Source organism: Anser cygnoides, chromosome Z (assembly GCF_040182565.1).
Source record: "Anser cygnoides isolate HZ-2024a breed goose chromosome Z, Taihu_goose_T2T_genome, whole genome shotgun sequence".
NCBI lineage: Eukaryota > Metazoa > Chordata > Aves > Anseriformes > Anatidae > Anser > Anser cygnoides.
Window position 1 is genome coordinate 29,398,247 of NC_089912.1, and position 25,861 is coordinate 29,424,107.

At 43.1% G+C, this 25,861-nt stretch overlaps 2 long non-coding RNA genes across 2 annotated transcripts; both read right to left on the reverse strand.

The window, feature by feature from the left end:
* Positions 1-381: 381 nt before the first annotated feature.
* LOC136789144 (uncharacterized) lies at positions 382-3,336 on the reverse strand. The gene is made up of 3 exons (XR_010827959.1): positions 2,327-3,336; positions 1,927-2,046; positions 382-1,254 (listed from the first exon to the last, which is right to left on the reverse strand). It is a non-coding gene; the product is annotated as an uncharacterized lncRNA (long non-coding RNA).
* An 11,845-nt stretch (positions 3,337-15,181) lies between these two features.
* Positions 15,182-23,917, reverse strand: LOC136788960 (uncharacterized). Its single transcript, XR_010827624.1, has 2 exons — positions 23,073-23,917; positions 15,182-20,021 (listed from the first exon to the last, which is right to left on the reverse strand). It is a non-coding gene; the product is annotated as an uncharacterized lncRNA (long non-coding RNA).
* Between the last annotated feature and the right edge of the window lie 1,944 nt (positions 23,918-25,861).

The following is a 25,861-nucleotide window of genomic DNA, read 5'->3' on the forward strand; positions in this document are numbered from 1 at the left end:
TAGCCAATGAGCAGCTCTGGAGACACAGACAAACAGCAAAGAGGTGACTAAAAAATGAAAATTCAGTGCTGTTTTGAGATAGATGCTTTGTTCTTTCAGCTGCGTGAAAGGTTGCACGTAGCTGCTGTCACAGAAGCACAACCACTGTTACTCAGTTCCTAACATAAAAAAAGTGAGTTTCCAAAGCTTAGTTTGAAATATGTTTTAATTGGAAGATGGCACCAGTGTATGAGCGTATATAGTTTTCTACCTTCAGTCATGAAATAAATTTCACAAACAGGTTTGGGGAAAACAGCTGTTCTTAAAAAGACGTGTGTGTACATCCTGTTCGTTGTGCATGTTTAACGATTGGAGCCTTTTAGCTAGCACTGCCTTTTGGGGCAGCAGCTGCAGCTGGGATGTTCTTGTGTGATGCACTGAGAGCATGAGAGACCCAGTGGATCTCGTTTCATTCTCTGTCAGCAGCTGCAGGTGTAGCTGTTCTTTAATGTATTTAGCTTCTTCCTGTTGCAAACTCGACTTTATGTCATATGTGTTATTTTATGTCTTAGTATAGCTTTTCAGAGACATCTTTTCCTAAAGAAAAAAGGCTTGATACAAATGCTCTCTTCATCTATTGCATTATAACCTTTAAGTTATACCTGTTGATTCACTTCGTTGAAATAATACAAAGACAAGTTCACGAAAAGTTCACAAAAAGACAGTGAGTTGTCTTAAGTGACGAAAAACCATTCTATGTCCCAGATGGAACATGGAAAGTCAAGGAGAATGAACGTTTATCCCTTCTGGTTGGCACTCCTTTTTATAGGATTTTATAATAGAATACGTATATATATATATATATATTTTAAAAAAAGAATAAAAGCACGTAATTATATTCACAATTATTTTTTAAATACAGTAACAATAGCAAGGATGAGATGAAAAGTATTTATACACCATTATAGTGTCAAGGTATGTCCCATACATTAGTAACAGTCAGAGGATTCATTTTGGAGAACAAAAGATATCTTTAAATAAGTAAATAAATAATTAAATATATATGCATATATATATATACGTACAGAAACCTAAGAAACTGCTATGCAGGTTAGCTTCTTGCTCTCTTTTCTGAAAGTTACAGTCAATACAGCATCAGTGTGTGTTACAAACATTACCCTCAGTCCACCACAGATACACACGAGAGGTCAGTCTGCAGGTTCCGGAGGCAAAGAAACTGCTCTGGCTTGATGCGAAGAGCAAAGACATAAGTTGCTGTCAGAGAAAAGATGCTGTCAAAGTGTGTCACGTATATGCTAGAGCATCTCTACCACCATCTATACTGCATCTATATTCAATCTATACTAGAGCATCTCTACTTATCCAGTCTGGGTGATCTTAGGAGCATTCTGAAGACCCAGAGGAGGGTCTGTTTGTCATTTCTGTTTTTATAGCCAGTGAAAATTCTTATAATTTTACACAGCGTGAATGAAAAACACTAAGCGTACTTGCAATTTTCACAACTTCTAAGCAAGTGGAGATGAGGTTGTGGAATAAGCAAATAAACTGTTGATCTGGAAGCAGCCTAAAGATTGTCTTTAACCAGGGCCTTGTATTGTCCTTATGGCTGATCTGCCAGGAATTAAAGAAAGTCTCCCTGGGAACCCAGCCCTGGAGTCACCCAAAACTTGTTTAAACCCATGAGATTTGAAATGAGACAGTTGGACTCAATAAACTGCATGTTTACTTTATTTTTTTTTTTTCAGAGCTTAATTTGATTAGCTGTACAGGTTGGCAGCTGCCTACAGACAGATACCTTATCAGTAGTCTAAACAACGTGATTGCTCTAACTGAGAAAAATGAATTGTATTTGACGGACTTATGAAGTGTTTCCAACTAAACTTTCTACCACTACAGAAATGCACCTGCTCCTTTCACAAAACTTACGGGTGGTAATTGGAAATATTCATCAGCATTCTCTATTTCCTTCCTCATCTCAATTCTCTTCTGGCCTGTGAAGCTTTTCAGATCAGAGATAAGATCAGCTATAATATGGAGTTTTGGATACTGCAAAGGAAAAGAAGAATCATACTGAAAACTCTTTTCAACCTCACCTGCGATCATCAAAGGAAAGAATACCAAAAGAATACCGCTTTATCATGGTAAGCATAAATTTGAGCATAGGTCTCCTATAACAGTAGCGAGGTTAAACAGGTTCCAGACAAGGTTAAGGAGCACACCCAAAATCATTTCCATAGAACCGTGTTTTCAAACAAATGGTTTAAAGATTTAGATTTTCTTACAAGTGAAGAAGAAAAAAATAAAAAAAAAAAATACCAGGACATACAGTTTTCCTCTAGCTTGCTTTGCCTCGTTCAGAATCTGAGTCGGGTCACAATCAGGGAGCAGCATTGTACAGAAATGCCAAAGCCTCCCCAGACTTGTTATATCTTCATCAACAGGGCTTTGATACTGCTGCCTCCTCAGCAACATCAGCAATTTACTAGGAAAGTTGGTGTCCACCGGGTCACATTAGGAGTAGGAAATCCCTCTTGCCACAACTTCACGCTCACACCGGAAGCCCCCGTGGCGGTGGCGGCTGTTGGCGTTGGCGGCGCCGCTCCCCCGCCGATGCGGTGCGGGCAGAGGGCTGCGGGCCCGTGCTCTTCGGGGGCGGGTCGGCTGCCGCGGCTCTGCCATGGGGCATCCGCTGCGGGGCTGCTGAGGCGGCGGGGGGGCTCCATGGCGTAGCGGGAGGGCGACGTGCGCTGGGACGGGCTGTGTGGCCACGAATGAGGCAGCTGTTCCAAAGCGCCACTGTGACATGATTCAGTTCTGTTTCGGAAGTCGTTACCGTAGGCCCCTTGCAATGACAACCAAACACTCTCTGTTGCTAATGTGTATGTCTCAGAAACAATTAGAGAAGTACCGCTATCCCCCAATTCACTTTAATTAGATTAGTTCAAAAATTATTCTCTACTACCATACGTCTGTGGAAGGCGTGTGATAAATCTTTTCCTTAAGAAAGGATTCCAGACAAAAAGAGCTTGATTCTGATACATTCCTCTTACTTTTAGAGCTGTTGACCTTTTATTTCCCTGTAAGAAAAAAGAAGGTGAAATCAACAATTCTCTTCCTCCAAGTTGGGAATATGAAATAACCACAGTTACCCAGGAAGCCTTAAAAGGAAACTACATACTTCCTTGTTAAACACCTTGTTTCTCTGAAAAATTTTCCAGTATTTTGTCCCTCCCACGGGATGCCATCCTTCCCGAACTGATCCTGAGGGCGCTGCCCACAGGCAGCAGCTCTTCAAGAACTGCTCCCACATGGCTCAGTACCACGGGGTCCATCCGTCCCCCAGGAGCAAACTGCTCCAGCACGGGTCCCCCCAGGGTGGGCGGCAGCTCCCGCCAGACCCCCTGCTCCTGCGTGGGCTCCTCTCCACGGGCTGCAGCTCCGGCCCGGGGCCTGCTCCTGCGGGGGTCCTCCACAGGCTGCAGCCTCCTCCAGGCCACATCCACCTGCTCCACCGGGGGCTCGTCCACGGGTTGCAGTGTGGAGATCTGCTCCATGTGGGACCCATGGGCTGCAGGGGGACAGCCTGGTTCACCATGGTCCTCACCACAAGCTGCAGGGGACTTCTGCTCCGGCGCCCGGAGCACCTCTCCCCCCTTCTTCTTCACTGACCCTGGCGCCTGCAAGGCTGTTTCTCGCTCCTCTCTCTCTCCCAGCTGTTGTGAAGCAGTCTTTTTTGTTATTTTTTTTCCCCTTTCTTAAATGTGCTCTCACAGAGGTGCAAACAACATAGCTTATTGGCTCAGCTCTGGTCAGCAGCTGGCCCTTATCTAACGTGGGGCAGCTTCTAGATTCTTCTTACAGAAGCCACCCCTATGGCCCCCTGCTACCAAAACCTTGCCACGTAAACCCACCAGAGCAACCCTTTCGGTGAAGAAATTTTTCCTAATAACCATCCTAAACCTCCCCTGGCGCAACTTAAGGCTTTTTGCTCTTATCACTTGGGGCTTGGGAGAAGGCAATGATCCCCACCTCTCTGGAGCCTCCTTTAAGGTTACCGTAGAGCACAATAAAGTCTCTGCTGAACCTCCTTTTCTCCAGGCTAACCAACCCCAGCTCCCTCAGCCGCTCCTCACAAGACTTGTTCTCTAAACCCCTAACAAGCTTCAGAGCCCTTCTCTGGACACGCTCCAGCACCTCGATGTCTTCGATGAACACAGTACTCAAGGTGCGGCCCTCACTAGAGCCGAGCACAGAGGGACAATCACTTCCCTAGTCCTGCTGGCCACTCTATTTCTGATCTCATTTTTGAGGGTGGAAAAACCGTCATTCGAATAGAATAACAGAAAATCAACACTGCATTACACCTGAATTACATTTTAGCAAGTTTAAAAATAAAAAAGTCTTAACAGCATACGTATATCATCTTCTTTATTTTTTTACATACGGGTAATATACAACTGATTCTTGCACGAGTGATAAAACTGTTTCCTCAGCTGAGTGTCTCTGAGCTCCACCTTCCCTTGTGGCTGTAAAGACCATTACTGAGGTATAGATTTCAGTCTCCCTAAGCTCGCTGTCCATGATAAAACAGAAGAAATCCGTGTGTACTTGACAGAAGCATGAATGATGTATTTTGTTAGAATTTGGAGATTTTTGAGGAAACGGGAGCCTCCAAAATACGGACTGGTTCAGAAGAAATGAACCTGATCTTGCGAGAGCAGTCTGTTGTGCTGGATCATGAAGAATGCTATCAGAGCGATCCTGGCTTCACACCAATGTTTTAGTTATTGCTGAGAAGGCCTTGCACAGTGTTAAGGCCTTTTCCTTTTCCTTTTTTTTTTCCTTTTTTTTCTTCACATTGCCCTGCTTTTGATGCAGCCCAGGATACAGCTGGATTCCTGGGTTGCAAGCGCATATTGCTGGCTCATGTTGAGCTTCTCATCAACCAGTACCCCCAAGTCCTTCTCCACAGAGCTGCTTTCAAGGTATTTCTCACCTAGTCTATACTGGTGTTTCAGAGAGCCCCTCTGCTCATGCATTAGATTGGGAGGCTGGGCATCTGGTTTGGATTGCTGGGACCCGTAGCTTTAAGAAGAATTAAAATTGAGTGTTGGACATCTAGAACAGTAAATAGGCATTTTCTCCTGCTTCTGTGCTAGGCAATGGGCATAGCTGAAACACATCTGAAACAAAACTATTACCAGCTCGTACTGTTCCAGACAGACCCTCGATGATATATGGGTCAACCCCTGTGCTGCCAATTGTACAGACCTCCTAGTATTATTTTTTCAAAGGCAGTTAAACTTAATAAGCAATGACTTTTACTGGAACACTAAAGAAAGTCTATTCATCAAAGGCTGCATCTATATTAGATGTGGAGATGGAGCAATAATGTAGTTTTGCAACAAACGAATATTACAGCAAGGAGTATTTGTTATTGGTGCTCTGTGAGTGAATGAATGAAGTGGCCCTGTGGCTGCCACACCTTCTGTGATGATGGTAGCAAGGGAGACCCATGTTCCTGCTGGAGCTCTTTCTAGACCGTGAATTTATCCAAACTGTGTTGTGTTCCCTTGGAGGTATAGCAACAAGCAATATAGTCCAATTGGAGAAGATCAGTAGATCAAAGCAGCTAAGGCTAAAGGCCTTACATATTCATCATGTAGTTCCAGCATCTAGGAGCTTTGGACTAGATTCATTTGGAGCCATTGGACAAAAATGCCTGCAAACTTTGATTCAACTCTAGCCGAAGAACAGGTGATTAGTTTGGGTTTTTATATCCCCTTTCGGGGTTGCAATACATTGATCTTGCACCTGAAACAGATCTTTAATTTCTGTTTCTTTAGAGAGAACATTCATTCAAGTACCACTAATCCTCTGTGAAACTGCAACTGGATGGAGTAAATGTGATTACTGGAGTTTTATTGCAAAACTACATTCTTGCTCCATCCCAGCATCTAATAGAGATGCAGCCTTTAGTGTTCTAAGAAGAGCTGCAGCTAAATAAACTGGGTTTCTCCTAGAGCAGTCAAGCTGGATTCTGCCATTTGTCAGCAGAACTTTACATAAACTTTTACTGAGTACAGTCTATATGGATAGAATATAACTTCCTCCATCCAGCCAAACGAATGAGTATTTTATTTTAAAAGACTAAGCATCTTTCTTTCTCTTTTTTTTTTTTTTTTTTTTGGAGTGGGGTCTGTTTTCTAGACTTTACAAAATAGATCACGGCAACATTCTATTGAAAAATATGAAAACAGTTATCTTAAGCAACAAAAATGTATACCAGCTAAGTGTACTAACCAGTGAAAAGCTTTTTACCAGTTGAACTTGAACCAAAAGAGACAGGAGAATTCTGCAGAAAACAAAGACAAGGAATCAGGGTGTCTTGGTCAATCTGATGTGACGGAAAGCCAGCAAGATTTAGAGTGAGCGTTTTTTCATCTGCTGTAATAAAAATAATAAAAAAATCTGTTTAATATGCAACAAATTCAATTTAGATGATCAAGCTGGGGATTGGTCTGCATGAAAATGATACACAATCGGTGGTAGATATTTTAAAGAAAAAGTTAAATAAGTCTGGGTTGCTGTGATATCATTGACGCTGCCTGAAGAAAGTTATTGACCAGGAGGTTTCTTAAGTTTTTCACAGGTGTCTTAATTCAAGGATTGCATTGCTTTGCCAGAGAAATGAACTTTAGGAAGAAAAGAAAAACCGAGGGCAGTGAGAGCAGGAAGGCTTATACCATGTGGAAAAACCGAATATCCCGGGATAAATGCTTCGTTTTACAGATGAAATGAGGTTTCCATGCAGGGAAATTGTTTGCCTGAATTTTCTGTAAGAGTTTCCCAGTGACTAAGGAAATTAATGGGAAAGGACTCGCTTGAGAATGCACTTTGTTCTTACAGGTCCCATTTCAATACATACTATGATACGTCCAGAGGTAAATCTGCTTCATCGTCATTTGGTTTACTTTCCTGTGAGTCTGATCAATGGAGACACAGGACAGCCATACACAGTAGTCCTCTCAGGTAAGAAAGCGTTCTCCTTCCAACAGGGAGGTTAGAGTGAGCTCTGCAGGGAGATGGGGAACAAAGTAAAGGATGGTGATTCGTAGGTCTTAGCTAGCCCAATTGTGTCTTAGAAACTGAAGTAGAAGATTCTGAGATCGATAAGCAATTAATTGAAGATGTAAATGGAAAGTGTTACCTACAGGTTTAACAGAAATAAGTGGGACGTTTGGGAAGAAGATTGGGAGAAGGCGGTAAAAACGTGCAATAAAAGGTTTGGGTGGAAACTGAAACAAGGGACAGTAACTAATAAGGAATAGAAATGATAAAAAAGGCGGGATAGGAAATCAAGGAAATGGGCAATACCCAGAACAAAGCCGTTTTAAAGAAAAGCCCCCTTGGGTGCATACTGGCACATTGGAAGGATATTGTCGGATGTGGGGGCGCAAAAAGCAAGAGGACTCTCCTGAAGCATTGCAGTCAAGGGTGGCCACTATACAAGCTTGAGGATGGAGCTAAATGGCCACTTTATGGATGAATCGACTATAATGCTATCTTGCAATTAGTGCTGTTTTTGAGGAGAGAAGGAGAATGGGATGAAATGTTGTATACTGCTATGTTGTTTCACCATCCTGGAGGGAAGAAGGTATGGAATTAAGTTGGCCCCTGACTGAGCCTTTGGTGAAAGTACAGGCTGGAGAAAGATTAAAAAAAAAAAGTGTTGGAAGGGTTATTGAAGGTGCTAAAGGTGTGGCATGTAGTATTTGACAGAGCTGTATTCGAACACAAACAGAGGCAATTGGCTAGCCTCTTTCTAGGACAGTCGTCCCCTGATATCAGAAAGAAATTGTCTTAGGTTGCAGGATAAACTTGCAACGATCAGAGCAGGAATGCTGGGGACCTGGGGCATGTAGCCTAGCAGATCCACTGGTTGAAAGAAAGCTAGGGAATGAAGAGAGAGGCATGGATTTTTAGGTTGGATATGGGAGCTTCTTTCTTTGTGTTAATCCAAAAGTTGATTCTGGAAAAGCGCTAGGTCTGTCAATGCAGTAGGAGCAACTGGCCAAAAGGAAAAGGCCTTTTTTTTTTTTTTTTGCAGTGCTTAAGATTGGACTTGGGGAAAAATGATGGGAATCCATCCGTTTTTCTACTTACCCAATTTGCTTAGGCCCTTCTTAGGAAGGGACGTGCTGGAAAAATTGGATGCAAAAGTTTCTTTGGAACAAGGGAAAATGGAAATCAAAGTAACATCTTAAGCTCTGAAGTCTATCTATCCGTGGCGAGTCCAGAGAAAGCTCCAGATAGGACTCCCTGGATGGGTGTAATTATGAAGCAAGTGTATCTGGGAGTTTGGGCTACAGGACTAGCTGGGGGAGCAAAGAATGTAGTACCTGTAAAAAAGTTGATTTAAAGGAAAATGCTCCGAAGGTATGCTAAAAGCAATACACACTAAAGGTGAAAGACAGAAGGGGAATGGAAGGAATAATCAATAACTTGCTTAAGTATGGACTATTAGTAGAATGTGAGTCAGAATATAATACTCCATATAGGCCCGGTTAGAAAGGCAGATGGAACCTACCGTATAGTTCAGAATTTAAGGACCATCAATAGGATCACAAAAGATTTATACCCTGTAGTAGCCAACCCCTACAGCCTTTTGGCAAAATTAGAAAAGAGTCAAGTTTGGTCCACGGTACTAGATTTAAAGGATGCCTTTTTGTGCCTGCCAGTGGCACCTGAAAACCAGAAACTCTTTGCCTTTGGATGAGAAAATCCTAATAGAGGACGAAAAACTCAGCTTACTTGCACTGTGTTAGCACAGGGGTTCAAGAATAGCCCCACCATATTGAGAAACCAACTAGCCTGGAATCTTGAAGCTTGGAAAAGCCCTTCAGGGAAAGGGGACACTTGCAATACGTAATTGACCTGTTGATAGCTCCTCAAGAAGAAAAGGAATGTGTAGAATGGGCTATTAGTTTCCTAAATTTTTTTGGCATTAATTCTGTGAACGCAGCCTCTTTCCTTAGGAACAGAGTTTACTGCATCAAGACCATGGACACGATATACTGCAGCCGACCACCCCTAGAAGATGCAGAGGATTGGTACGTAGATGGCAGCACCTCGTCCGCCAGGGATATGCGGTACCTCCCAGGATATGCGGTAACAACCATCAGCCCAAAAGGCTGAAATCATCGCCTTGGTAAGAGATCTTGAGCTGGCAAAAGGGAAAAGAATTAACATTTGGACAGATTAGAAATATGCCTTTGGTGTGGTGCATGCACATGGGGCAATTTGGAAGGAGAGAGGGCTCTTATCATCCTCAGTTAAACATGCAGAAGAGCTACAGTTGCCGTTTTGCACTGTAAAGGACATCAAACAGGGGATGCTGATATTGAAAGAGGAAATAGATTGGTGCGGAAGCCAAAGGGGAAGCAGAACGGGCATCTGAGAGTCAAATTTCAGTACTAGTAGCAGGAACAGAAAAGCAGGCATTAACAAAAGTCTTAGAAAATGAAGCAGAATATTCTAAGATTGATAAGCAATTAATTGAAGATGTAAACGGAAAGTGTTACCTACAGGTTTAACACGAATAACTGATGGGAGAATTGTGATACCGTATGATATTGGATGGTAATTGGAGAACATAAGAAAGCATGCTGGGGAGCTGAAATATTATAACAGTTTTTAAGTATGAAAATGGATAGGACCTAGTTTGTATTCCATTGTTTGACAGGCATAAAAGTAAACCACAGACAGGAATCAAATCCCAGACAGGAACAATAGGGAAGGGAAATGTTCCTGAGAAACAGTGGCAAATCAATTTTTTCGAACTCTCAGGAAAAGCGGGGTTTAGATGCCTCTTGGTACTACCAGACACTTTTTCCAGATGGCCAGGAGCATTCCCATGCAGAACTAACAAAGCCAGAGAAGTGTCCAAAGTATTGTTGAATGCAATTATACCGAGCTTTGGCGTACCCTCAGTAATGTCATCTGACAGGGGACCACACTTGACTGCAAAACTGACCCAACAAGTCAGCAAAGTGCTGGGGATCGATTGGCAACAACACACTCTGTACAGGCCACAGGCAAGTGGCCAAGTGAAAAAACCACGAACCATTTGATAAAAAAACAGATTGGTAAAATCTGTCAAGAAAGCAATATGTATTGGTAAAACTAAGCCCCTTTTGAGATATTGGATGGCAGGCCTTACCAAATGCTGTACAAAGAAGCTCTAACACAAGTAGGAAACCAATATTTGTAACAACATATTATAGTTCTGGGCAAGCAACTAGAACAAATCAATAACAACGTTTTAGGCACTAGACCTTTGATTTGCCTCCCAAGGAGAAGTATGCACTTGAATAAATATTAGTTGCTGTATGTATGTAAATGAGGCAGGACGAATTGAGAATGATCTCTCTCTGTATATATATATATACGAATTTGAGAAGACCTATATACGTATATTGAAGACTACCTACATAAGGTAGCTCAAGATGACACCTCACGGGGTTTTCGAGAATTATGCAACAAAACAACCTCTTGGTTAACGACTACCCAAGGACTCCAGTACCCATACGAGTAGAGACGGGAACCTACCTGACTGATTCTTCAGAGACCTGATGACTATGCAAGAGACTTACGGGGAAATGAAAAGAAGATGGATTTGTGCCACTAACAGAAGCACACTGCCAGCAACTGTTGGTGCGCAAGTTAGGTGGAGCTATCCCCCTTGCGGCCAGCGTGTGTGCGCACGCCGAATAAACATACCTGCTTTATAACCATTCTGAGGTTACAGGTAGAGTCTGACTGCCACAAGTCAGTAGCTGACCAATACTGTAGAGCTCAGAACAGACTTCAAGCGACTGATCAGGGAATTTGATTAGCTAATATGACTGATTAGCTCTAACTACCAGGACTAAAAGTTTGGTATTTCTGGAGAATATCATGTAGATGAAGGAGTGTTCAAATGATGATGTACTGGTTTTGAAGCCTACAAGTATATTCTACCACACTTTTTAAAAATAAATTTCATGTTAGGCCAATTGTAATGAAATTTTTCTATTATTTCTACAAAGCTGTCGCAGTCTGGAAACTTGAGACAGTTCAGTGTTGGGTAGTCATCTGTCTCAAAATGCTGAGAAGATGGGGCTGCATTCATTTGCAAACTGGCTGTCATAAAGGCCTTAAACTTTGCATTATGTTGAGGCAGTGGTGATCTCAGCCTTCTTGTATTTCTCTGAGTAATGTAGCTCCCAAAAGAGATCCCAAGATCCAGAAAAGACATGGAAATAATTGGTGGCTTGTAAGGAAAAATCATATTCCATCACACAGCAACACCAGAGCTGTCTGTAGAGTTTAGAAGTCAGCTGAAGTTATTTATGTTTCATCTGAAGGGAGTAAGACAAGAGCAGTTAATATAAAAGAATGCATGTCTGACAATCATACAAGCGGATGGGAGCCTGTTTTATCTGGGTCTGTGGATTTTCTATCTGTATGCTGTTGAGGAGATTGTCAGAATTCTGATTAGAGAATAAGGAACCTACAGAAAGTGCAGTACGCAAATGCTGGAGAGCACGGGTCAAAGTTTTACGCTTCCTGGGACTGCCTAGCATATTAAGAGGTCTAGGGAAAAAATGGCTGTGGTTCAACATTAATAGCACATTGACAAGTGTGATTTAAACCTATCCACATCTAAATCAGTCAGCCCTACTGAAATCTTCAAATACTTAAGAGGTAACCCGTAGCCAATGGTGTCAAAAAGTGCTGTGAGATTTGAGAAAGTAACCTGCATTTCTCTCCCATAAGTTTTGTCCTTGTGTGAGAAGCAAGTGAGGGATTTTGCTGCCCTTGTGTCTTTTATTTAACCTCTGTCAGCACCACAGGTAGTAAACTGCTACTGTCTTAACTAAATGTTACATCTTTGAGAAACAAATTAGATGGCAAATAATGTGTTAAGAGCTGACTGCCTTCTTCCCCCCAGACAGTTGAGATGCATCTCTCTTTCCCTCTCTCAAGCATTTGCTGCTTTGCACTTCCTTTTCTTTCATTGGAGAGTCAGATAAATCGGTTGCTTTGCACTAGTATATGTTCCTTGGAAAGCCGCTTAAACTCTCTTCAAACACTGCACTACCTATAAATTGATTGCTTCCTCTAAGTGGCACTTCTGCTCTAGCTGGATCCTCTAAATCCCATTTTACTGCTTCTGCTTACTAAGCAGGTGAGAGAAACTTTCATAACTGGAGAGCAGAGAAGGAGTTGTAGTTCTGTTTAAAGGAAATGTTTGGAAGTTTTGAAGCTGTTTCCCCTGCTCAGCTGCCATCCCTATGTTAATCAATTACCTGATCTTTTGCATTACAGCAGAAGTCTTGATTCAGTTATTAAGGAAAGTTATTTCTGAAAATACTCAGCCCCCTCTGTGCATGCCAAACCTTTAATGGCACTGTGCAATACGCACATTGCAGTGATAAATCAGGTTGTGGAATGAATGGCAACATAAATATTTGGCTCCAGATCCAAAATGTCATTTATTTGACCATTTTATTTGTGTTAGCACTCCCCTCCCATTCCCTCCCTCCCCTCCACTCCCTTGCCCTATGATCCCCTCCCCTACGCTCCCCTCCCCTACACTCTCCTCCCCTACACTCCCCTACATGTCCCTTCAGTACCCTACCCACCCCACCCTTCCCTTCCCTTCCCTTCCCTTCCCTTCCCTTCCCTTCCCTTCCCTTCCCTTCCCTTCCCTTCCCTTCCCTTCCCTTCCCTTCCCTTCCCTTCCCTTCCCTTCCCTTCCCTTCCCTTCCCTTCCCTTCCCTTCCCTTCCCTTCCCTTCCCTTCCCTTCCCTTCCCTTCCCTTCCCTTCCCTTCCCTTCCCTTCCCTTCCCTTCCCTTCCCTTCCCTTCCCTTCCCTTCCCTTCCCTCCCGTCTTCTCCTCCTCTCTGCTCTCTTCTCTCCTGTCTTCTCCTTTCTTTCATAAATTTGAATGCAGAACAGGGAGAAGCGTAACTTCAAATTGCTTCAGTTGTTCTCGTAGCTTGTATCACTAGCTGATTCATGGGAATCCATCAGCAGTAATCATAAGCGTTCCGGCTGCTGTCTTACTAGTCAAAGAACAGTCTCAAACTGGGAATCGCCGACTTCTTTCTGTAGCTCGGACAGTTGGTTTTCAATTCCACCCTGCCTTGGCCATGTCCTCTTGCTATGTCCCCACCTACAGTGCAGTTCTGCTTAGAAGTAGAAGCACGGTTTTGAAGTAGTTCCACTACTTCCATTTTCAATGAAACTTGGCTTGGCTATCCAAGTGGTTTCTGTAAAGAGAACACAATCAAGAGATTTTGGTTAGAAACAACTAACTGAGCAGTTCCTTTCCACATGGGCAATGAATATTTACCCTTTCCTAATGGAGACTACAGTGTAAGAGATAATGACAGATCATTCAGAGAGCTTTGAAATAGCCCTTGGGGATGCTTAGTCCAGAGGAACAGAGTAAATCTGCCTAAAGTACACCATGGGATCACTCTGAATTACTTCCTAACAGAAGCATGTCCTTACTATGTCTGATATGGTGGCTTCAGCTGGTTTTGGGCTTCTTTTTCACCTAATACCTAAATTAAGCTAAGAGTTCTAAATGAAGATGGAAAGATTGAGAAATATAGAAATCACTGATGAAAAGTGCTTTGAGAACTTTGGCCATTAGCCCTGGAAAGCATCAAAGTACTGTCCTACGAAGCAAATACCTTATTCTCTTGATATCTAAGGAGGTAAATAAATCCAAGGTTGGAACATTAAGGATAGGTTAGAAAAGTAAACACTAAAAACAAGTTAAGGAGAAGACCAAGTAAGCAATTGCAATGCCTATGGGGTAACTGCAGGGTTAGGCAAAGAACTATTGTGCAATGAAATCTTGTTATAAAAGAAATATGTGAATTTTTACTGTTTTTACTTTGTTGAGCTATATTTGGAAGGGAGTGAATCTATCAGGATTAGATATCTAATTTAGAAATAAAAATTGGTTTCTCTTTCCTTTTGAGTTCAGTTTGCTCTGGCCGAACTGCATTTAATGTACTTAGGGCTCTGGGGAGGCCTCATTGCAGTCTTCCAGCACCTAAAGAGGGCCTACAGAAAAGCTGGGGAGGGACTCTTTGTCAGGAAGGAAAGGGGAAATGGCTTTAAACTAAACAAGGGTAGGCTTAGATTAGATATAAGGAAGAAATTCTTTACTCTGAAGGTGATGAGGCAGTGGAACGGGTTTCCCAGAGAAGCCATGGATGCCCCATCCCTGGAGGTGTTCAAGGCCAGGCTGGATGGGACTTTGGGCAACCTGGCCTGGTGGGAAGTGTCCCTGCCCATGGCAGGGGGGTTGGAACTGGTCTTTAAGGTCCCTTCCAACCCAAACCATGCTCTGATTCTGTGATTCTATGATGTTACATCATCCTGCAAAGATGCAATAATAAAAATAGAAGGTATATAAAGCATTTTTATTTGTTTTGTGGAATTCCATTTGCCTCACCAAACACATCAACCACGTATCCTTCCAAAAGATGCTAAATTCAACGAAGTTCATCTTCAATTGCTTTTACTTGACTGTGTCATGGGATTGTGTATTTGTGCTGGGTCTGGCTGGGGGGGTGAGTCACCTTTCCCTGCAGCAACCCATACAGTGCTGTGCTCTGCACTCGTAGCTAGAACAGCAGTGGTATCACACCAGTGTTGTGTCTGCTGCTGAGCAGCGCTGGTGCCACATCAGGACTCCCTCCAACACCCCCAAGAGCCAGCAGGCTGGGGGTGGGCAAGAGATGGGGAGGGGACATGGCCATAGCAGCTGACCTAAACTGACCAAAGGGAAATTCCATGCCATGTGGTGTCACACCTAGCAATAAAAGGTAGGGAAGTAGCGGGGGGGTGGGGGTGGGGAGGGTGGTGAGCTCTTGTTAGGAAGACATTCATCCTCCCAAACAACCATTACACTCATGGAGGCCCTGCTTCCTGGGATATGGCCAAACATCGCTCCTTGATGGGAAGTAGAGAGTAATTTCTTTTCTGCTCTCTGTGCTTCCATGCAGCCTTTTTTTTTTCCCCCTCTTCCTGTCCAAAGGAACATTTAATTAAAGGAATTAAATTATCCTTATCTCAACCTGTTATGAACAGACTCGCATACGAAGTCGGTCTGTTAATAAATGTTATTAATCACAGAATTTATTAATTAATTAAGTAAGCAAGCAGAAGCAAAACAGCGCTGGGCGGCCGGGGAGTTCCGACTCCGCAGCGGCGCACAATTTTCCTTCTCCGGGGGTGCTGTTTTATAGTATCCGAGTTCCAGCTTGTCCGGGCTTGTTGAACCAGCTGCGGCTATGCAGTCCAAAGGGGGGGGGGGGGCTGCTTCCTCTCTTTGGTGCTCACGCGTTGTGCTAATGTTTGGGTGGGGGGAGTGAAGTAGCAGACAGGATGTCTTGCGATGGGGTATTTCACAGAGTCTTTGTACCTGTTCAAGGATGTTTACCCAACACCCCCCCTTCTTGTTATCTGCCTAATAAGCCTCCCCTTCATTGAGGCAACATTGTGCAACCTTATCTCCCTCGCAGATTCCCAAATTCCTTACAGATAGTTAGCAAATCCCCCCCCTCCCCAACTTTGTCATCATATATCAAGGTTCTATTATGATCAGGAAGCTCTGTCCCAACCTCGTGTAAAATACTATCTATTTTATAACCATCTTATCCCTTTTCTTTTTTTTTTTTTTTATTTCTTTATACAATGAACAAATACATCTTACCCATTACAATCCCTCCTTTTCTTTTAGGCTACTTATTTTGTTCATTAAATTCTTCCAAAGCTTTTTTACACATCATCAAGGTTTCAGTATCTTCTTCCTGATCTACAGTTTCATACTTAGCACGTATAAGCATCAAATGTGCAGCCTCCAGTCGACTTTTTACAATAGCAATTACCCGGTTAAAGATACATGGGCCAAAAGTCAACACAAATATTAGCAACAATAATGGTCCAGCAATAGTAGATAACAATGTTGTAAGCCAAGGTGAGTAATTAAACCAAGATTCATACCAACTCTGGCGAGCTTCGTGTTCCCTTTTTCGTTTCTCTAATCCTTCTCGGAGTTTTGTCATAGTGTCCCTTACTACTCCTGTATGGTCAGCATATACGCAACACTCTTCTCGCAGGGCTGCGCAAAGTCCTCCTTGTTGTAAGAATATCAAGTCTAGTCCTCTGTGATTTTGGAGCACTACTTCAGATAATGACCTGACTGACTTTTCTAGGGCCGTTATCAATTGCTCTATGCGAGCCAAGTCCTCATCCACAGCAACTCGTAAAGAGGTAAATTCTTGACTTTGTTTAACTAGGGATGCAATCCCCGTTCCAGCTCCCGCGGCCCCTAAAATCATTAAAGTGGCTAGGGTAACAGCTGTTACCGGTTCCCTCCTTTTTAGATTAAATTGTGGTATTGTGTGTTGCATGTATATATACTCTTCAGAATGGTACAGAATTCTTGGTATAATTACTACCTGTACACAGAAGTCACGGGACGAATTAAACAATTTTAAAGACAGACACGGAGTTACCCCTAAAGACGAACATACCCATCGAGTATTATTAGCCGGAATCAACCAATTAGAGGGTTGTTTTCTATCTTCTGTAATACTGCATAAATCTCTTTTCCCTCTTGGGACTGTTCCTATACACCTACCTTTCCCTGTCACCTGTGTTAGAGTGATCCCGATTTCCTGCCCCCAGTTACATTTGCTGGGGTTTGATTCATTCGAGTATTCGAGTGCACCCATATCCCCTATTGCCTTGTAATATGAAGGCTGGGCACTGACACATAACCAGCATTTTTTTGTAATTTCCGGGTTTGTTTGATTAAGGAGTTGATAGCTGGCTTCAATAATTTTCCACATTCTACTTAAGGAAGAATCATCCCTATTTCTTCCTATCGCAGTGGGAGTAGGAGTGGGAATGGACGTCATTTTATTATTACCAGGCCGCGTGGGGGTCAATTTAGTTGTCGTGGGGCGAGACGTCCCTTTGTTTTCCAAATGTGAGAGGGGGCCTACCTTTCGAGGTGTTTTAGGCGGTTCTTCCTTCTTTATTAAAATTATTTCCCCTCTATCAGCTCCTTTCTCATAATACCTTATTCCCCAAGTCCTTCCAAGGATCCACCCCGGATCCATCGGATTAGTTACGTTAACCCACAAAAACGCGCAATTCCTTTTTTGTACGGTCCCTGTTCCACGGTGATAGACTGCCTCAACCGTGTTCCGATTACTGCAACCCTGAGGCCCAAATTGGACAGTTAAATATTTATCTTTTCCCCCGCCTGGATTCCATGCCGTGGCTATAGTTTCGCAACCCCAATAAGCGCAGTAATACTGTGCTGGGGAATTACAGTAGCTTTTCCCTGGGTTAGAAGCTGGGCATAAGTAGAAATCTGACTGATTGTTACATAGCTCCAAAGTCGTTGTGAGGTTGCAGAGATCAGTCTTAAAGCTGGGAGCCCCTGGCGTAACAATCTGCTGTACGACCGTAGTATCGAAAAGTCTTATCAAGCTCCACAAGAAAGGCTGATGCGGGTGGTGTTGACCAGCGGTGGGTGGCATGACCATCGCGAATAACCCCAAGCACCACAGGGGGCAGTGAAGGTCCATTCCCACTTGTTTTACCACTCTGCCTCGCCCGTCAGATGGGGTGCTACCACCTACGGGGTTATGATTCTTCTCGGCAGCAGTAGTATTCTTCAGGGACCATGGAGCCTCCACCCCTTCCCAGTAATGCCTACCGAGTTCGTCGCAGAGTCAGCTTTAAGTCCTCAGAGCCGGAAGTCACTTCCCACCTGTCGTTCTGTATTGGCCCTTTAACTCGGCTGGCGTGCGTCCATCCCCGTTCAGCAGTCTGGACAGCAGTCTCTGTAGTTAGCAAAACAATATAGGGACCTTCCCAACGTGGGGTCAATGCAGTTTCTTTCCAAGTTTTAATCAAGACCTGGTCCCCAGGCTGTATATTGTGTATTGCCATATCCAGAGGAGGGCGTTGTATAACCAGACCCCTTTTCTGCAATTCCCTCCTTCTGTTCCCTAACTGTACTAAATAAGACTTCAAACTCTCATCTTGAATGTGGGGGTGATCGACGGGTATCTCTAAGTCATAGGGCATCCCATATAGCATTTCAAATGGTGACAACCCCAGATCAGTTCGGGGTTTCGTACGCAGGTTTAGCAAAGCAAGAGGTAAGCATTTTATCCATGAGGTTTTAGTTTCTATCATCAATTTAGTAAGTTGTTTCTTAATTTCCCCATTCATTCGTTCTACTTTTCCCGAGCTCTCAGGGTGCCAAGGAGTCTGGTATTCCCACTTGATTCCTAAGTTTCTCATAATTTCTTGTATAACCTTTGACACAAAGTGAGGCCCTCTATCAGAATCTATCATTTCAATAACTCCGTATCGAGGGATTATGTTCTCCAGTAAAATTTTTACTACTGTTTGTGCCGTTGCCCTTGCCGTAGGGAATGCCTCGACAAAGTTAGTCAAATGATCTACTATCACGAGCAAATATTTATATCTCCCTACTCTGGGGAGTTCCGTAAAGTCCAATTGAATTTTTGCGAAGGGTCGATGGGCCAATTCCCTTCCTCCCATAATCCTTTTCCTTATGTTTTTGGCATTTACCCTTCGGCAAGTTATACATCCATTAACTATTGTCTTTGCTATATCATATATTCCAATACACATATACTTGTATGCAAATTGGTCCACTAGGGCCTGTACTCTCCAGTGGGATTGATCATGGTATCTCCGTAGCACCCTCACAGCTACTGATTTAGGCAATACCTCTTTCCCATCAGGTAGCAACCATCTCCCTTCCTTATTTTCCTTAATTCCCATTTGTATCATTTTCCCTTTTTCTTGCACAGTAAAACACAACAAGGGGGAGAAGAAAGTCCCTCCTATCAAAGACATTTGCAAGCCATGTTTGAAACAATTTTTGTAAGGAGGGCTCTCTTTCTTTGAACAATTACATTCTACTCCATCCATCCCCCAATTCTTCCAACACCCATAACAAGGTTCCCTCTTTAAATCCTCTCCACAAGTTGGGCAATCCACCCTTTTTGTTATTACATAGTTAGTCATGAGGGCTACCCGCTTTGCCTCTTGATCAGCAAGATTGTTTCCCCTTATTTGCGGGGTCAGTCCACGCTGGTGGCCTTTTACATGTACCACCGCTATCTCTTTTGGCTCCCTAATCGCTTGTAAAACCCTAACAATCAATTCTTGATGAACTAGTCCTTTCCCCTGGGAGTTTATAAGTCCCCTCTCTTCCCAAATTTTTCCAAAGGTGTGTATTACCACATAAACATATTTTGAATCCGTATAGATGGTTCCGCTTCTATCTTTCAATAATTTCAAAGCCCTTAACATTGCATATAATTCACAAGCCTGAGCTGACCAACTCGGACTGAGGGGTCCTGATTCTATGACTCTAAATGTTTTTCCATCTATCAGGGCATACCCCGATTTTCTTTTCCCTTCTATTACCCTAGAGGATCCATCCACATATATCTGTTCCCCATGAGTCAATTCGGTATCTTCTAAGTCCGGTCTTAATCTCGTATGTTCTTCGATGTTGCTGAGACAATCATGTTCTAGATGGCCATTTGTTTCTCCGTAGAGAAATTGCGCAGGGTTTTGTACTGGCGCAGTTTCTAGAGTCAATCTTGGGGAAGAGATCAATATCCCCTCGTATCTCAACAGCCTTGCGTCGGTGATCCATTTGTCTGCTTTTTGCTGCAACACTCCGCGAATGTTGTGGGGAGATATTACTCTAATTTCTCCTCCAAAGGTAATCTTTTGTGCCTCCTCAACCAATAAGGCCGCTGCTGCAATTGCTTGTAAACAGTTTGGCCAGCCTCTAGTGACTGGATCTAGCAATTTTGACAAATAGGCCACAGGCTTTTTACATCCTGCCCATTCTTGTGCCAGTACTCCATACGCAGTTCCTTCTGTAGTATTAACAAACAGGAAAAAGGGCTTCTTTAATTCGGGAAAGCTTAAAACCGGTGGATTCACGAGTTCTTCTTTTAGGAGCATCAGTCGTTCCTCATCCTCTTTTGTCCATTTAAGATGGCCCTCGTTACTCAATTTGTTGTATAAAAATTTTACCTTCCCGCTGTAATCCTCTATCCACTGTCTGCAGTACCCTGTCAATCCTAGCAACTGCCTGATTTGTTTTTTCGTCTCTGGTGCCCTGAGTTCTAAAATACCTCTAACTCTTTCAGGGTCTAATTTCTTTGTTCCTTTGCTTAATAAATGGCCTAAATACTTTACTTCTTCCTCCACGAATTGTAATTTTGCTTTTGAAACCTTTAGTCCCCGTGAGCCCAAAAAATTCAGCAAGTTTATACTTGCCTGTCGTACGATTTTCTCATCTTTCCCCGCTATTAATAAGTCATCTACATATTGGATCATTTTGGTCCCTGGCATTCTATCGTAATCCTCTAGAATTTGCTCCAGGGCCTGGCCAAACAAGTTTGGAGATTCTGTAAACACCTGAGGTAACACTGTCCACCTTAGTTGCTGTTTCCTGTGAGTGTCGGGATCCTCCCATTCAAAGGCAAAATAATTCCTACTGTCCTCATCAAGAGGACAGGCCCAGAAAGCATCCTTTAAATCTATTACACTGTACCACTTGTCCTCTAGGCTTAATTGGCTCAATAAGGTATGTGGGTTTGCTACCACGGGGAATCTGGTTATAGTTCTCTTATTAATTTCTCTCAAATCATGTACCAATCGGTATTTACCATCCTTTCTTTTAACTGGTAATATAGGGGTGTTGAAAGGAGACATACAGGGTTCTAACAACCCCTGTTGTAATAATCGTTGTATGTCTTCCTTCAGACCCTTTCTACCCTCTTCAGACAAGGGGTATTGTTTTATCCTGATTGGTACTTCTGGCTCTTTGATAGTTACCTTAAATGTTTTAATGTTTAACCTTCCAACGCTCTCCGAGGTATACCAAACCTCGGGGTCTATCTCTTTCTCATCCTCTACCCGAAGAAGACTCAGCTTTATTTCCAGTTTCTTTTCTACTACCTCTAGTCCTATGCCTAATTCTATTATCAAATCTCTACCTAATAAGTTGTATTCGGCTTCTGGCACAAGAAGCAGATGCCCCGTACCCTTTTTTGATCCCAATTCAATCAGTACCTCTTTTATAACGGGGACCCCAAAAGGCTCCCCTTTTGCTCCTATTACCTGTATTCTATCCTTTGAAGTTCTACATCCTAAAGGTAATGTCTGGACAGTTGATCTTTCAGCTCCCGTGTCTATGAGGAATTCGATTTCCTCGCGCTGGGGGCCCACTCGTAACTTTATCAAGGGCTCACTGTTCCTTTGGGTCCCCAGCAAATAGAGCCCCTGACACCCCTATTCATTTCTAAACATTTTCTCATCCTCTTTCCTCTGTCGGCACTCCCTTTTCATGTGACCCTTCTTATTACAGTAAAAACAGGTCACATCTCTTCTTTCCTGGGCACCCTTTTTCTCTTTCCTATTCCTTCTAGTAAACCCTTCATTCCTTCATCTTTGTTCATTGCCAGCCCTTCTGGATCCTTCTCGCACCGCTGCCACCATCATTTGCACTTGCTTCTTTTCCTTCTCATCTTCCCTACGAACATACACCTTTTGTGCTTCCCTTAATAATTCGTCCAGACCTCTATCTTGCCAATCCTCTATTTTTTCCAATTTCTTTCTGATATCTATCCAAGACTTAGCCACAAACTGTGTCTTAAGTAATGCTTCCCCTAACGGGGTACCTGGGTCTAACCCACTGTATAATTGCAGACTTTTACGAAGTCTCTCCAACCATTCTGTTGGAGTTTCATCCTTTTTCTGTTGTTCACTGAATGCTTTATTTATATTCTGTCCTCTGGGCACAGATTCTCTGATTCCTTGTATTATGATTGTTCTTAGATCCTGCATGTGGCCCCTGTGTATTGGATCCTGGTTATTCCAGTTAGGTGTCTGCATTGGCCACTTAATATCAGCAGCAGGACCTTGCTGATGTTGCTGGTCCCAAATTCGCATACCTGCTCTCCTTATCATTCCTCTCTCTTCTGATGTAAATAATATTCCGAAAATAGATTGTAATTCTTCCCAAGTATAAATGTTTGGCCCTAAAAACTGATCTACCTGTTCGGCTACTCCTAATGGGTCTTCTAAGAGACTTCCCATCTCCTTTTTAAAGTCTCTAACGTCCCCTGAATTAATGGGGACGGCTACATATCCCATCCCTGGTTGAGGTCCCCCCATTGCAATCTCCCGCAAGGGGTACAACCCTTCTTTAGCGCGACGAGTCTGGCTTCTAGTTACTGGCCCTCGTCTCCCTTGGACCGAGGCACTGTCATCCGAATCCTCAGATTCGGCAGCAGAGCGTGCTGTTGGCAAAGAGGGCACGTAGGGAGGTGGCGCAACTGGGACTTCCAAATCTCTCTTCTTTCCCTTCCCTCCTTTTTCTTTTAGAGGGTATAACTGGGTCCCAGTTTCAAAATTTATCCATAAATGTGCGTATTCGCTTTCCTCTAAACTAAATGGTTCCTTTGAATTAACATAAATATTTAGAGCCTGACATATCCAATCCTCAAAGGAACCGAAAAGGGGCCAAAACACACTGTCCCCCTTTATGGGCTTATTACCCCAGATCTCTACACAACAATGAATCATTTTTACTTTACTTTTTCCCCGCCTAGAAGGGGAATTACTCCAATTCTTAATCATTAGCCCCAGCGGGCTATCCGGGGGAATAGGAGGAATATTCCTACCGCTATTTCCCCCACCCATGGGACCAGAAGGCTTACTTTTCTTCTGTCCCATCTTCCGGAGTACCTTCACTCACACACACACACACTTCCCCCTTTTCGTGGCCCAGTCCCTCGCGGGATGTGGGAACCGCACTACCGAGGGGTCCGCACTCGCTTCGGCCGCGATTGGCCGTCTCAGAAGCCGTACTCCGGGATTCCCCACCCTTACCGAACGGATCACCGGCCTATACTTACCCACCCCGTGGGTCTTCGTTCGGTCTTCGTGCACAAAGATTGCTAAGGGTTTGCCGGCTTTATTTGCTTCTGCTTAATTTTTGAGGTTCGTCGGTGAAGGCCTGAATGAGACTTCCTGCTTCGAGGGCCGCCAAAATCGGCGGGGCGCCACCCCCAAAGGGGAGTCCTCAATCAAATTGCCTATCCGAGTCACGGCACCAAATTGTTATGAACAGACTCGCATACGAAGTCGGTCTGTTAATAAATGTTATTAATCACAGAATTTATTAATTAATTAAGTAAGCAAGCAGAAGCAAAACAGCGCTGGGCGGCCGGGGAGTTCCGACTCCGCAGCGGCGCACAATTTTCCTTCTCCGGGGGTGCTGTTTTATAGTATCCGAGTTCCAGCTTGTCCGGGCTTGTTGAACCAGCTGCGGCTATGCAGTCCAAAGGGGGGGGGGGGGGGCTGCTTCCTCTCTTTGGTGCTCACGCGTTGTGCTAATGTTTGGGTGGGGGGAGTGAAGTAGCAGACAGGATGTCTTGCGATGGGGTATTTCACAGAGTCTTTGTACCTGTTCAAGGATGTTTACCCAACACCCCCCCTTCTTGTTATCTGCCTAATAAGCCTCCCCTTCATTGAGGCAACATTGTGCAACCTTATCTCCCTCGCAGATTCCCAAATTCCTTACAGATAGTTAGCAAATCCCCCCTCCCCAACTTTGTCATCATATATCAAGGTTCTATTATGATCAGGAAGCTCTGTCCCAACCTCGTGTAAAATACTATCTATTTTATAACCATCTTATCCCTTTTCTTTTTTTTTTTTTTTTTATTTCTTTATACAATGAACAAATACATCTTACCCATTACAAACCTATGAGGTTTTTCTTTTTCTTTCCAGCATACTTTCTCCTCCCCCTCTTCTTAGGATGGTTAGTGAGAGAGCAGTTGTGGTGGAGTTCAGCTGCCCAGCTGGGTAAAACCACCACAATAGTCAATAGAGGTTTGTTGTTTGTTTGTTTACTTGCTCAGAAACATCTTACTGGTTTATGTGCTAGGAAGAAATCTATTCTTCACAAAGTAGGTGGTTGCACAGCCAAGGGACTCCCTTAGTATTCTCCAGGTGGGTATTCCTTAAGTACTGCTTCATTCCATCACACTGGATGTAGAATCTCTCTGGAAATACCAGATTGATGTTCACTCTGATTACATGCTTGCTAAACTTGCAGTTTACATAAAACACTGTTTCTGAATAATCATGGATTTAGCACCACAACCTTCCCTCTAAGATCTGCTGCAGGAGTGTAACTTCTACAAGATTATCCTTTGTCCATAGACAGATGATTGTTTTAACCTAAAAACCACAATTTAATATACTTCTGTGTACTATCATGAAGTAGAGGAATTAGTAACTTCATTTTATTAAACTTTGTTCTTCCTGCTTTGTGTAAGGAAGTCGATGGAGTTTGAAGTGGGGATTAGGGAGTAAGTGAGGAATTAGTCATACGTCTGTATTGATTTAACTAGACTGTTTAAACAGAAGGCTTGTACAGAGTTAGTAAGACTGGAATGGAAACTCAAGACACTTTCTTAGTCAAACTAAGGAAATGGTGAGGGTTTGACTTGGCAATTAGTCACATCTTCCACTACTTATAAGAATTTTTGTTTGTCAACTATCTTGCTTTGGTTTGAAGAATTTAGTTTTGTTTTAGTATCTTTAGTGGTGACTGAATTATGTTTTCTCACAGGTTTTTCCTCTAAGAATGTTTTTCTTTTTTGATGAGTTTGGAAATGTGCATGATAAAGGTGAAGAAATGTCCAACTTACACTAGTAGCTGGAGGAACCGTAAGTGCAACCACCCTCATCTGCCCCTGTGAGAAACACTCCGTAGCCAATAACTTAGGCTCAGGCGAGGATCTCAGTGAAGTAGTAATTTATTCGCGATTGCAATGGCGGGCGCCCCACAAGCAGGAGAGCGCCCCTACTAGTTCCAAAACACGGTTTATATACTTTTTGATGACAGAAACCTCCCCTGTTTCCCAACTCGAGTGGGTAGTCCGGGTTCACAATCTATCTGATGCTTCATAGACAATACATGGCCTTCAGTTGCCGGTCTGTTTTTGAGATGGTAATGTCTCCCCTTATCTGGCTTGACTTAACATAGTGATTTTCACCTGATTGCTCTAAGGAGTCTGGTTGTCTGCATTTTACGAGGTCACCTGCTGAGCTTTCTTATCACTGTAAGCATATCTCAATACCACATTCCTTCCTTCTAAACAATGTAACACTGCAAAAACAACATTTCTATTCCCACAAGCCGACCACCCCTAGAAGATGCAGAGGATTGGTATATAGATGGCAGCACCTTCGTCCGCCAAGGACTTCACCTCCCAGGATATGCGGATGGTTATCAGCCCAAAAGGCTGAAATCATCGCCTTGGTAAGAACTCTTGAGCTGGCAAAAGGCAAAAGAATTAACATTTGGACAGATTAGAAATATGCCTTTGGTGTGGTACATGCACATGGGGCAATTTGGAAGGAGAGAGGACTCATCATTGTGGAAATAAAAATGTTGTTTTTGCAGAGTTACATTGTTTAAAGGTAAGGAATGGGGTATTGAGATATGCTTGCAGTTATAAGAAAACTTAGCAGGTGACCTTGTAAAATGCAGACAACCAGACTCCTTAGAACAATTAGGTGAAAATCATGGTGTTAAGTCAGATAAGTGAAGAAACATTACCACTTCAAACAGTAAAAGAGTCAAAAGAAATTTGAAATTTAACAGGTCAGCAACTGAAGGCCAGGCATT